The sequence below is a fragment of the Astatotilapia calliptera genome, chromosome 10 (genome assembly GCF_964374335.1).
Source record: "Astatotilapia calliptera chromosome 10, fAstCal68.1, whole genome shotgun sequence".
In the NCBI taxonomy this organism is placed as follows: domain Eukaryota; kingdom Metazoa; phylum Chordata; class Actinopteri; order Cichliformes; family Cichlidae; genus Astatotilapia; species Astatotilapia calliptera.
The window spans coordinates 30,067,135-30,080,674 of record NC_137431.1 but is presented as its reverse complement, the minus strand read 5'-3'; the positions used below and the strand labels follow the sequence as shown (position 1 = coordinate 30,080,674).

Genomic DNA, 13,540 nt, shown 5'->3' with positions numbered 1-13,540 from the left:
GAAGGGTTTTCCCAAACCTTGGGAAGTGGGACTTCCTCCCACTCAACCACAAGAACACGCAGAAGGGAAGGTTGTCCCGAAAAAGAAAAGGGTCTTCCTCAAAGTATTCACATAAGTTATCTGTAAAACACCATTTTTGATGTAACACTGAAGGGACCCTAAGCTTTCTTTCCTATTATATAGTGCCACAGAGGATACTCGTATCAAACATGACCAAAATTTCATATGATGAGGTCATTGCTCAAGTAATTCCCATGAACCAAAGGCTACTTCTGGATCTGTAAAAAGCCAGCAGCTATTCACAATATGGTCATCTTATGCTCAGAAGCTCCACCCACCTCATGTTCAAAACCTTCCGTTTATGACAGGCAACCAATCAGAAGAAAGCTGGAATTCTAAAACAGCATATGCACGAAAGGTCAGGATGATTTTGAACTGTAACTCATGCAACGCTACGCTAACAGAGTCATAGAATAAAAGGGTAAAAAATGGTTTTTACTGAAAGGTTTTTCTTTCAGTAGAGTGAAGGGCCTGAGCATAAAACTGTGGACCCAGTCTGCTCCAACAGAAAGCTCAAATTGAAGGTTGCAACATATGTAAACGTGGGAATAAAACCAGCCTAATTAAATAATTACATTACATACCTGTCCCTAGCCTAACTGATCATACGTGGGAGTCTATTCATTGTTTCATGTTCTGCCACACAACATCTTGTCTTCTTTTCTCAGAAACTGTGTCCCAACCTCTACTCTTTTCCTCCAATTCTCCATCTATCTGAGCACATACTACCATAAGGGTACAGTATTTAGCCGAAATGTGTTCTGTTCAGACATTTATGGCCGGTATTTATATATTCTTTTAGGTTTTTATTTCACTGAGCGTAATAAATGGCTGAAAAAATGTGGAAAATATACATCTTCTTACCTCACACCGAAGAGAAGCACAGGTCTGACATTTGCCTCACTTCTGCTCTCTTGACTACCGGCTTCTTATTAATTCTCAATGATTCAGTGGCTGAATGACCGGACCACACTACCACCTGCCAGCAGTGACCCTTTTGATGGCTCTAATGCACCCACTCCATTCCTCACATCATGTCTTCATACCTCATTCTCATTTATCTCTCCTTTCTCTCCCACATGAACAGCCAGCTAGGCAGCTAACCAGCTTTAACTTAGCTTAGAGAGTTAGAGTTGGTTAATTATGTCACTCGTAAGCACACATACGAACCTTTATTTCAGAACAAGTTGGGATACTGTGTCAACAAATGATTTAAACTCTATATTTAATTGAAAACAGCACTAAAACAACATATCAAAGGCTGACAATATGACATTTTACTGTAAGGACGCGGGTATGTTGACCACTGTGTTGCATCACCTCTTTTAAGAGCACTTTGTAAGGGTTTGTGGAATTGCTGTAGGTCTGAACACAAAATCTTTCCCCTTCTTTCTGCTTCTAAACAAGTCAAGGGCTCCTTTGTTCTATTTTTCATTTCATTATGGAGCAAAGGTTTTCAGTCGATGGCAAGGCTGAATTGCACCTAAGATGAGTTTAACACTTGTACTTTTTTGTTCATTCTGATTATTATCGGCCCACGAAATGGTTGTCATCACAACCATTTGCACCTATGACCAATGTAGAATTCCCAGTTAACCTAACAATCATGTCCTTGGATCGTGAGAAGAAGTGCCCAGAATGGTCACCGGAGAGCTGGTTGATTTGAATCCACTGTGCAGCCCAAGTACATGTTTAAAATTTTATTAATCATGGTCCCACAGTCATTTATTATTTTACTAATTATTACCACTTAAGCATATTTACATTTTTGGAGGTATTTATATGTCACAAGCTTAAGACAATGTTTAAAAGAAGGACTGCCAGTCTTTTCCTCAGAGTGAGGAATGCTGCATATCCTAATGCAGCGGTCCCCAACCTTTTTTGCACCACGGACCAGTTTAATGTCAGACAATATTTTCACGGACCGGCCTTTAAGGTGTCACAGATAAATACAACAAAATAAAATGATACGACCAAGACAAAAACTGTGATATTTTGTAAATATAATAATAAACGCGGATTCACTGTGTAATTGTGTAACTTAATCAGCAGCGTCCTCCTGAAATGCGCCAACAACACTAAGAGTAACATCCTCCTCTCTGCCCCTTAATGCTCTCTGGTCGCTATTGTAACGTGTAAATATTTCTTTCAAAATAAGATACACAACTACAACATGGGAAAAGACCCAGGGAAGTTAATGATAAAAACAATGAAAACCATACATTTCACACCCGAGCCTCAACTCTCGCGGCCTGGTACCAAACGACACACGGGCTGGTACCAGATGCTAAAAGCCAAAAAGTTTGAAAAAACTTCTAAATTTTAAATGACTTCCAAATAAATGTATTCTGTTCTTTATTTATTGTAAAATCTTACATGACAGCAGTTTAGACAGATTTCTGAAAAAAGAAAAGAAAAGGAAACGTTGACATCGGTTCACAAAGGTGAAGAGAAGAAACTTCCTGCCAGCAGAGTGTCACCCATCCTTTATGCTTGTCTCTGTCGGTTGCTTTCAGTGTAGGAGATTGAGGAACTGAAGCTTATTGTACTGCAGCACGCTGTAAATTACTCTGAGAGCTTCGCATAAAATGGAAAATGGAAAAGCGCAGTGATCCGGTGAGCTCAGATACCTAGCCGCCACCTGGAAAACACTTACAGGATGCTTATTAGAGCGCCCTTAGCTCAGCCAGTGAAGCATGAGACTCCTAATCTCCAGGTCACAGGTGCCTTTAAATTTCAAATGCACCCCTGGATACTTCTACATCATTACAAAGAATTGATTTATGACACCCAACGCATGCCAAGTTCCTCTGGTCAGGTGTATTTTTAGTGAACCGACTTTGCCTTAAACTATTATCTCAACCACCTCGACTTCAGCTAGGGTTTTTCAAGACTGCCTTAAAAAGTACACCTGGGTCACATTTACTGCTGCCAAAAAAACGTTTTCTGTTAATGGAAACAATGGTGCAATGAACACCTCATTGCAAACCACAGGTGGCAGAGACTCAAGCAACAACTCCTCTTCCAATAGCTCTCCAAACATTAAAACTGATGGTTTGATGGAGCAAAAATGACTCTATGGCCCGATAATGGCTGATTGAATCACTGCAGTGTACACATCACTGCTCAAGTATTTCTAACCGCTGACATTTTGTTTTTAACCCACAATTCTGCAAAGTCACCCAAGTCACACACCTTTGGAAAAAACCTGCAAAAACTTTTCCATGACATGGCATGCCAATTCATGTGAAGCGAGGTGGATTATGACGTATATGAGCGGGTGGAATGAACAAAAGTACTGACAATAACGCGAACATTTTTTCTCTTTGATAAAGAAACAAACCAAGCCCGTTTTGCAGACACGTTGATGTTTTGAAATCCGTGAAACATTGTCAAACTTCATGCTGCTGCTAATCAAAAGAAAACCTTCAGTTGCAATCCATTTAGAACTAATCATTGCAATCAGGGAACTGGCTCATTGAGAAAAAGTAAAATACATAAAAAGCTTGAAAAGAGGTGCAGAAGAAGCTCAGCAGAGACTAAAGCTCAATTAAATTAAATTCTATTTCTATAGCGCCAAATCACAACACTCACCTCAAGGCACTTTATATTGTAACGATCATACAAAAACAGAGAAAAAAAACCCAACAATGAGAGAACCCCAATGAGCAAACACTTGGCGACAATGGGAAGGAAAAACTCCCTTTTAACAGGAATAAGCATTCAGCAGAACCAGAAGACAAAAACAGGATGTCTGCCTCCCCAATCCAAACTGGGAACTGGTTCCACAGAAGACTGGTCTGAAAGCTGAAGACTCTGCCTCCCATTCTACTTTCAAATATTCTAGGAACCACAAGTAAGAAGTGTGAGAGCGAAGTGCTCTATTGGGGTGATGCGGTATTTTGAGGTCTTTAAGTTAAGATTATTCTAGAGAAATTCCTCTACATATTCTTAAATGTGGTCCAATTTAACCTCCTAGGACCTGGCGTCCACATATGTGGACATCACGTTTTGGGTTATTTAGACCAAAATACTCAATTTTGCTCTACATGGGCCTGATATCCACTTACGAGGACATTATACTGCTACTGTTCTATCAAAATTTTAAACGAATATCCTCATATGTGGCTCTTATTTTTCTTAAAAACAAAAATAAGGTAAAAAAAAATCTGGTAATTCTTTGTTTTTACATTCATCGGGCCCCAATATGCCCAAATATCAAAGAGAAATTAAAAATGTATGCTGTGGAAGAGTTCGGGTCTTCGGAGGTTAAAGGGAATCGCCACCCAGAGCAATTGGCACTCTTAATTTGCAAAAGCCGTGTTTTTATCGAGGCGTAATGGTTTTTATCATTTGGTTGAACAGCAAATGCAAACTTTTGTGAATCCTGCTAAAGAAGATGACTGTGTTGCAAAGAATGATGCAACGTCTTGCATTTATAAAGTTTTTGTTTAGAAGTCTCAAGTATCCAAAAAACAATAAGCCTGTGTTTAATGCATTCCTGTTCAACAACAACACTAATCAAGGGGCAAAAACTACACGCAGGTTATTCGTTTTTCCGTACTGATGGAGCAAACTACCACATACACAATGAGCCAAAACCTGCAAAACCACAAGCACGGCTGATAATTTCAAAAAAGTAAAACAAAACAAACTAACTAAAAAAACATATCAACTTTCATCGACACAATTTAGATACAAAACAGCAGCATTTCAATCCTCATTTCTGAAACACAGATAACCTGAAAAGTCAGCGTGACCAGAAATCTTGGCAAACTGCTGTTTGAGAGCATTTGAAGGGTGAGGTGACAAGCTGGCAGCAACCGGCTGATTCTGGTCCCTCCAATCATCTTTGTCACCCTGACAACTCAGTAGAAATGTGTCTCATACTCAGTGCTAAGCAACAAATATTTTAGGCAAAGACTTTAGATTTTCAGGTTATACCATCAGGGCTCTGTCAGTACAAATTTATTCTGCTGGATTTCAGCACAAGTTGGTCTAGATCTCATGAAGAAGCAAAAGACAACAAGACACAACCTTAACCAAAGAAGAACTAAGGCAAGTTATCCATAGGTGCTTTTGGTTCCAGGGAAGTACCCCCTTATATGTGTCCACAAAGCTTAAAGTGGTTACATCAAAAGTCCTAAAAGCCCCATTTGTGGCATCTTTTTTAAGTTCTTGCCTCAAAGGATCCTCTTGTGCTGGAGAGAACCTACCTCTGAGTGGCACAAGTGGACACTGATTGGTCTAGATTGGCGCAACACTGCCAACCACCATATTAGAAAGGGAAAAAAAAAATCCAGGTTTGATATTTGTTGTGTCAGCAGCATAATAAGCAGACCTGGCATGCAATGAACACCGAGTTTAAATCTAGATGCAGATGTCCAACTCTGCAGGAGCAGAAAAGTTTTTCAGAGAAGAGACACCAAAGTGCTTTTTTTAAGCATCACATTTGATGGTGATTCCAAATATGCAGTTTTCATCTTCCAATGATGACCGAAATCAAAGTTAGTTTACATAATACTTCAAAATAACTGCCCAAATAAATGCCTGGAGGCATCGTGGGATGACTGCCAAGAGGAGAGACTAGCTTCTACAAGTCCACAAATAGCTCAAAAAGATGAAACAATACAAAGAAAAATGGATGAACAGTAAAGTCCAGACTAATTTGAGTAAATATGAAACAAATTTAAAATGCAATTTTGATATATTAGAAGCTTTTCTTTAATTTAATGCTGCCATTTCCTCTCAACTACCCGGGGCATCCACACAGAGCAAAGCACCGTATAAAGAAAAGGGCGACGCTGTAAGAGGACAAGTAAAAGAAAAACACCCTGCAACCAAAGCAGATCTCATTTGGTGCCGTTTCTGGGTGCGTTCTTGGGTACTTACAGGCATATGGTGGTAATGCAAAAACAAGGGATTCATTAGGCGGGCTTTTGGAGACTTCTCATTAGCAGCACCATGAGCTGTGGTTCGCCTCCGGAAGCATTCCTACTGTTTGTGCCAATGCAGACAAAAAAAGGCCTTAAAGGTATGCAGTTCTCAGAGGACCACCCCAGTGGGTAGTTACCCTCAGGCAGTTCCCAGAACTGTTTGATCCTACTGGACAAACACTCTGAAAAAAAAACAAAAAAAACCTGTCACACCAAAAATTGATGGGTTTGAGGTGTTTTCTATGGACCCAGCTAATACTGGTTTAGCACAGCTAGACTTGTATCAGTGTATCCGTTATGTGACAAAAAAAAAAACTAAAAGATGCTTCAGATGGTTTAAAAGCTCTGCCTACATTGTTTGGTGTCCTCCTAGCACTGTCTACACCACATGCAGCAAAGTAGCATCAAACCATGAAAAAAGATAGAAAAGAGTAAAAAAAAGAATGTCACAGCAAGTTCAGGGCTTCTGTCAGAGTATTACTGGTCTAAGCTGGCCCACTGCTAAGCCTATAGATCTGATTTTCTTACTAACATATAAAGCTGCAACTGCAAAATTTCACTAATGTGTCTTATTAGCCTACGGTCGGTACCTGTGGCTGCCTTATTCCAAGAGGTCACCACATTAAGACATTAAGACCCACATTAAGAGTTCACAAGCTTGTGATCCCCCTAGAACACCAGTATACCTGCTGCACTGGTGTGTATTGATGTAACGTCACTATTGTCATACAGTACCATTTGCCAAGGTGAAACGGTGAGCATAATGGCTTCACATTCCCAGAGATCTATCATGTCCCGTCTCCCTCACCTCACCCTCAACCTCTCACAGCAGATGGCTGCCCCTGGAGTAGGGGTTGCCTTGGAGTAGGGGTATGTCACCAGGGTGCAGAGGAGGCTACCCCCCCCCCCCCCCCTCTGTCCCCTTCTGGCTGCCTCTGCCTCAATTTTATCCCACAACTTAGACATTCACATTACTCACACTCTCATTACACATACATATAGGATCTTGGGGGTGGGCACGATACACGGAGTCCAAAGTACCATCAGGGTGTACACCCCACCCCTGGCATCGTTGCCCACCTCTCAATTTTAAATACACGTAGACATTGAGGGCTAGCAGGAGGGACCATGCGCTTACCTGCTGCTCTCTGGCAGGTAGCTCCAAGCCCTCCTGGGTTTTAAATGCACCTTAGAACACACATGCATCAACATTACAATGAGCGGGTGGAGGGAGGTTCGGAGTCTTCTCTCACCCCCGTTCTCTGCGACCTGCTGGAGCAGGGGGGCTAGGACTAGGAGGAGGAGTTGGCCGTCCGACTGCGGTCTGGAGTGTGGAGCCTTCCTGCTGCTGTGGAGTCGGGGCGGTCTGCCTCCCCCCACCGCAGGGAAAAGGGAAACACCACCTGGGTCTGGGTGCAGTTCCCCCCTCCAGGGGCGGGGGCACCTAGACCCGGTTTGTAGAGTACGCTTGGGGAGTGTGATCGTGTGTACAACGTCTCTTTATGTATGTCTCCACGTTGGTTGAGTGTGGAGTAAGTGCATATGAGAGCATGAGGGTGGGAATGGATGTTTGTATCTGTGTGTGCCTGTATGTCTGTGTCTATATGTCAGGTTGGGTGTCAGGCGCCACCTCTCTGGGGACATCTCAGGCCCTCCAAGGTTTGGAGGCCTATCTCCCCCTACCACCACTTCCCCTGCCAGTGGCGGACCCCCTCAGACATCGGTGCGTTGGTGGTTCTTTGTGTCCGGGGATGGGCGTCCAGGTACACACCGGCTCACTCCTTGGCGGCCGCTTATCGGGGCCTGGAGCCTGGGGCTCGCTCGGGCCACTTCGGAGGTGGGGTGCCCCCGGCCTCTCGGCCTGGGGCTCGGTCACTCAGGCGCAGCTGGCTGCCGGCGGAGCTCACGGGCGCGTCACTGCAACTCCCCCTGGCTTCTGCTCCGCGGCTGCTGAGTGAGCCCTCATCTGGGACTCTCCTCAGCTCTTACTGGGACAGTGGCGCAGCTGCCCCTCTGTTGGTCTTCCTTGGTCTCTTGTGTTCTGGGGGCCTCTGGATGTCTGGAGTTTTGATCTCCTCCACACCTGCTTCACGCCCTGGAGGACGGGGCTGTGGCCCCCCCACACCCTCTAGCAGATTATTACATGAAGGAACCTTTTAAAAAAACAAAAAACAAGCGCGTCCATGCTCACAGGTGTACACACGGGTGATCACACCCACAAACTACACCCTTTTTGGCTCCTACCTCAAAGCACACTGTGTTCTGTTGATCTTATGTGCTGCACAATAATGTTTAACATTTAGTATTTACTGTCATATTCCCATATATCATTGTGATGTTGTTTATTCTATTACTCTTGTTCTCTTCTGCTTGCTTTCTTTTTTCTTTCTCAGCAGGTGATCCAGGTGATTGATATATGCATTTTTTTTTCTCTGCCCGTTCTGTTGGTTTTTGTCTTTTGCCCTTCTCCCCCGTCCCTCTTCTCAGCTGTTTCTCTTTCCCTCTTTCTTTCTCCCCTTCTTTCCCCCAGTCAAGTCTGTCCCGTATTCAGTAAGTGAAAATAAAATAAACAATAAAAGGTGAATCAAATGGACCATTACGGCAAGGCTGGGATGGTCAGTTTGGTAAAGTAAATCCGTTGGGCATCTTTCTTTGCCTTTAGACAACAATTCTGATGGCAAAAGAGCCAAACGGGACAGTCAAAAAAAAAAAAGAAAAAAAAAGGAATTACTCAACAGTGCTCTACAGTAACCAAATAAATATACTGAAGATACCAGCTGACCGACCAATACAGCATGAGAAAGAACATAATCATCTCAGTCATCCAGGTCAGGGTAGACGTAGGAGCTTGTAAATAAAAAAAAGACGACAGGACTTCTTTAAGTTTGTGAAGACCTTTTATCTCTCAATTTAGAAAAGTCCCGTTACCTTCATTTTCAAGCTCTTAAGAATTATGTGTTCGGCATCCGTCAACTGGTCTCTCTTGATCTCGTTGCTCTCTGTGTATGCAGATATGTGCCTAGATCATCACATCTCATATCAGTCTGTGCCTCACGATTACCACTATATGGGGGTTCATACTGCTACATTAATTGAGTCCAACGTTAGGCTGTTCATGGGCCCTCGGGAGCCAGTAAAGCTGCCGGCGTTAACGACTTTCCTGGCAGGGACACTAAAGCTGCTCACCAGTTTGTGAATTACACAGCTGGAAAGTTAATAAACAATGACCCAATTATTTACTTTCTCATTGTGTGGCTATCGTACTGCGTGTAATACCAGCCAAAATATCAATATCAGAATTGTTTACTCCCTGAAAATAACATTAATTATTTAGAAATATTCAGTGTGATTCCCAAAAGGCCCCATTTCCTGTTTACATATGGATGTTAAGGAAAAATAAAATGATTCGACTTCATTTCGACGGCCAAACTTTTTGCACAGTATCGTCCGTGTGCAGGCACAGAGGGGGTGACACAACATCCCTGTTCTGAGAAGTTTGCTGAAACTTTGTTCAGCATTGTTAATGATTGCCTACAGTGTGGCATCTGCTCTCTGTTGCGCACACACACACACACACACACACACACACACACACACACACACACACACACACACACACACACACACACACACACACACACACACACACACACACACACACACACACACACACACACAGGCAGACTTTGTATTCAAGGGCCCTTTGCTGCTGATGCCCTGCCCAGGAATGTACAGCTGAACCTGCTCTCACATACAGTCCAGCTGATCCAACAGACACATATGTGCACACACGCACACACACATAGTATAAACAATTGAGCATGCCCAGCTATGCCTCTGATGAAGACTCTGAGCAATGCTATCACTTTAACCATGATGGGAGGAAATTGATTTCCTCTCCCACGCTTCAAACACAGCTAACTGGGTCAGAGGTAAAAGTAAAAACAGAAAGCAAGGCGAAGGGGGGCTTTGAAAATGAAAGAACTTGAGAAAACCGATGAGACAACACAACAACAACAACAACAACAACAACAACAACAAAATGCTCATCTATTACAGTCCTCCTAAAAGGGAAAGTTCAAAAGAAAGTGCAGCACTAGGTAAGTTTACAGCTCATGATGGGGCTGGGGGGATGCCACTAATGTTTACATCCTGTCACACTGTCACAAGCACAAGTTCCTCATTGGGGACACATGCACACTACTTTCTGTGCGATGACACACTTGCTGGTGGTAATTCGATGAAAATAAAACAGTTCCCACATGAAAGCGCTCACAATAAAGTCTGCTGATATTTTTTTCATGTCTTTGCATAACCAGGTCATGACTTCTGGAGAAAGAATCTGTGCATCACCTCTACAGCTGATATCTCCAAAACTGGGCAATTCACACCAAAGAAATCAAACTGGAACAACAATACTTCAGGCCATATTTTATTTTCTGAGTCACATTTTATCCTTTCACCATAATCAGCCAGTTTCATTTTAACTCCTAATGTGCAAGTCAGTGACGAAGCACCACATAAGCTGAAATGATAACTTTTAACAGTGTAAACAAACGTCTGCTTTGTGATTAATTTCACAATCAACTGCATTAAACTCCTTTAGCTACAGTTCCAAAGAGAGGTACATCTTTGAGATTTCACCGCCACAGAGGAAGGCATGAATTTTATTTTCTGGGTTTGTTTGGAGCAAGCAGAAAAAAAATGTGACAGTTTGCACCAACTGTGAAAAACTTGAAACTGCAAAGAGACTAAAAGGCGAGGCTTGGTGAGGCGAGGCATCGACTCGGGTCTACAAGACCTCTCCACTACAGTTCCAACCGCATAAGTACAGTGCAGAGAAAACCACAGCAACAGGGTACATGAAGGTATGTGAACTTCTCAGCAAACTGACTTTGACCTCAAAAGATCACCTGCCAGTTGCACTGCTGCTTGCAACTTACAAAAAAAAGAAGAAAAAGGAAGAACTATACCTTTTTTGGTAGGTGGGGTACCCTAACAGAGAGACTTCTACTGCTCTGATGTTTGGTTTTAAACATTGTAGCATGTGGCATCTGTAAATACAGGTAGATGCTAATGAAAAACGGTAATTAAAGTACAAACCCTTTAAAAGCATTGCCGTTCCAGTTCCACACTGGCTGCAAAAGTCCTGCAGATTTACTGGATTTGGCAGAAAAAGTGCGTGAGAGCCAAGCTGTTGTACATGTGCTTTTAAAAGAGTCATCGAAACGTGGCACAAGTCATAAAAGTCATTCTCTGTTTAATGGATTCACTCGAGGCTAATTATAATCAGGCAAGGGAGCGGCCGTGACAACACCTCGCTCGGTTTCTTGGAGGCTGAAAGGATCTAATAACTGTTAAAAATGCAGAGATTACACAGAGTCTGAGTTTTGTTTTTAAAAACTGGTCTTTTTCAGTCACAAGGCTTCAGACAGATCTATTGGTCTCCACTTTCAGGTAAAAGCAAATCAGTCAAGCTGTTTCCCCTGGAGACAAAAGCACTTTTGACCGTTCATACAATTTTTGTTGTTTTTTTTATTTAAACAAAGCTGGTCGTGCAGGAATTTATAGTGAAGCTCCATCACGCAAAAGACGGGAAGAGGTGATGCTATAAAATCAAATGTTCTTGCTGTTCACTAAAGAAATGCTGAACTTTAAAAACAGGCAAGAACAAGCCTGTAAAGTTAGATAGAGGCCTCAAACATCCTTCCCATTTAAGGGTATAGTCAACCGGCTAGAAACACTGAGATCATTTCAACTTCCACATCAGCTCCACCGCTCAGAGAAATGTTTGTATAACTACACTTCCCCCTAGCTGCCTTACTCACCCTTCATTTGGCATAAACAGCAGTTATTCTCATTTTAGAGTCTGCTGATCATTCTAAGAATAAGAGGAAATGCATGCATTGTATGCATATGAGAGATGCAGAGTTTTTTGTGTAGGGGAGGGTATTTGCATAGTACATACAGTACCTGCTCTATTATCATGAATGCTAGATGCATCGCGGGCCTCACAGAGAAGCACTAGGTGCATAAGTAAGATTGGCCATTTCCTATAGCTGTTAAAGGACTGTAGAAAAAAAGATAGCTTTAAACTAACTCATACATGTGTACAGGGTCTCTTACGCTGCAGAACCTCCGTATGTTCTCTCTATGCCTGTTTGGGTTCTGTCCGGCTACTCCGGCTTCCTCCCACAATCCAAATCAAAGTGTATGTTTGATGAATGGAGTGTGAATGGTTGTCTGCCTCTCTGTGTGTGACCTGCCCAGCCCTTACCCTGCCTCTAGCCCCATGGCAGCACCGCTCCTCGATTTGGATAAGCAGAAGAAATTGGATTCTACATCAAACAATCCACTATGCTCTCACCCATCACATAACGAAACGTTTGCATGTGCTTTGGTGGAAACTTTGTAGGTGTCTAAGACTGACATCTCTTGACGGCCAATATTGCCACTGTCAACAAATCAAAGTCTGAATCAGGAGGTTGGAGGATGGAGTTCTATCAGCACCAAGACTGGGGTTCACATCCCATTTGGCACTTCTTCTGTTTTTCAATTTTCCATAGGGGACTTTGACATATTCAAATATTCCCTCCATCCATTTATTCAATTCAACACATAGAGACAGACAACCATTCACACCTATGGGCAATCATCACAAGAATCCCCAGTTAACCTGACCTAACATTATACTACAAATGATCGGAAATGCACTAAGAAGCTGTTTGTCAGCTACCATTAAACACAAAGGAGAACACTACTCACTGCTGGGTGTTGGACCTGTAAACTGAGTGCGCCCCAGCTCCTATTACAAAAACTGCAGAAATATGCAAAGTGAATGGATTAACTGTGCAAACACCACAATGTAAAGGTAGCATCTCACAGTCAATTTAAAGCAGATCTGATGGGTGGCAACGTCTGGAGAATAGCCAAATACTTCCAAGTAAAGGAGGATTTTCAGGCTAAAATATGTATCCCTTCTCTTCACTTTTGCTTTCACCCTGTGGTTAAGCTTAAGCACAGAAATTGAATATTAACCCTGCAGACTTCACCCCAAAAGTGGATTTAGTTTTTTGTTTTTTGTTTTGTTTGTTTTTTAGATTGCAGTGTTTTATGAAACGAAGTGAAATACAGTCCACTTTAGGTGCATGCCTAAGCCAAAAAAAGGGGGGCAACACAACTGGCTTCATGCCTTTGTGTGTGCACATAAGCTAAAAAGTGTCTACTTCACAACTTCCTATTACATAGTAAATAATCTGTTCCAGATGGTTGCGAGCCTTCATAATAACTGTCATTTAATCAATGAACCAATCATCTCCTGGATGACTTCTTCTGGTTTCCGTCATTGCAAATTCAACATCGTCCAGCACTGAAAAACAACAGCTGTATTTCACACAGTCCTCCACCTGCCACCCCCCACCCTCTCCACGCTAACACGGGATGTGATGTCATAGGCGTTTCACTACACATAAGCTGAAATTGAATTGATGAACTGATGCCAGTGTGTGATCTGGCATCTGCTGCACTGTACGCTGCATGTCACC

At 42.5% G+C, this 13,540-nt stretch overlaps 1 protein-coding gene across 5 annotated transcripts in view; it reads right to left on the bottom strand.

Annotated features, from left to right (window-relative positions):
* Positions 1 to 13,540, bottom strand: part of klf8 (Kruppel like factor 8) — an 88,749-nt gene that overhangs the window by 72,347 nt on the left and 2,862 nt on the right. The gene's annotated exons all lie outside the window — the stretch shown is intronic.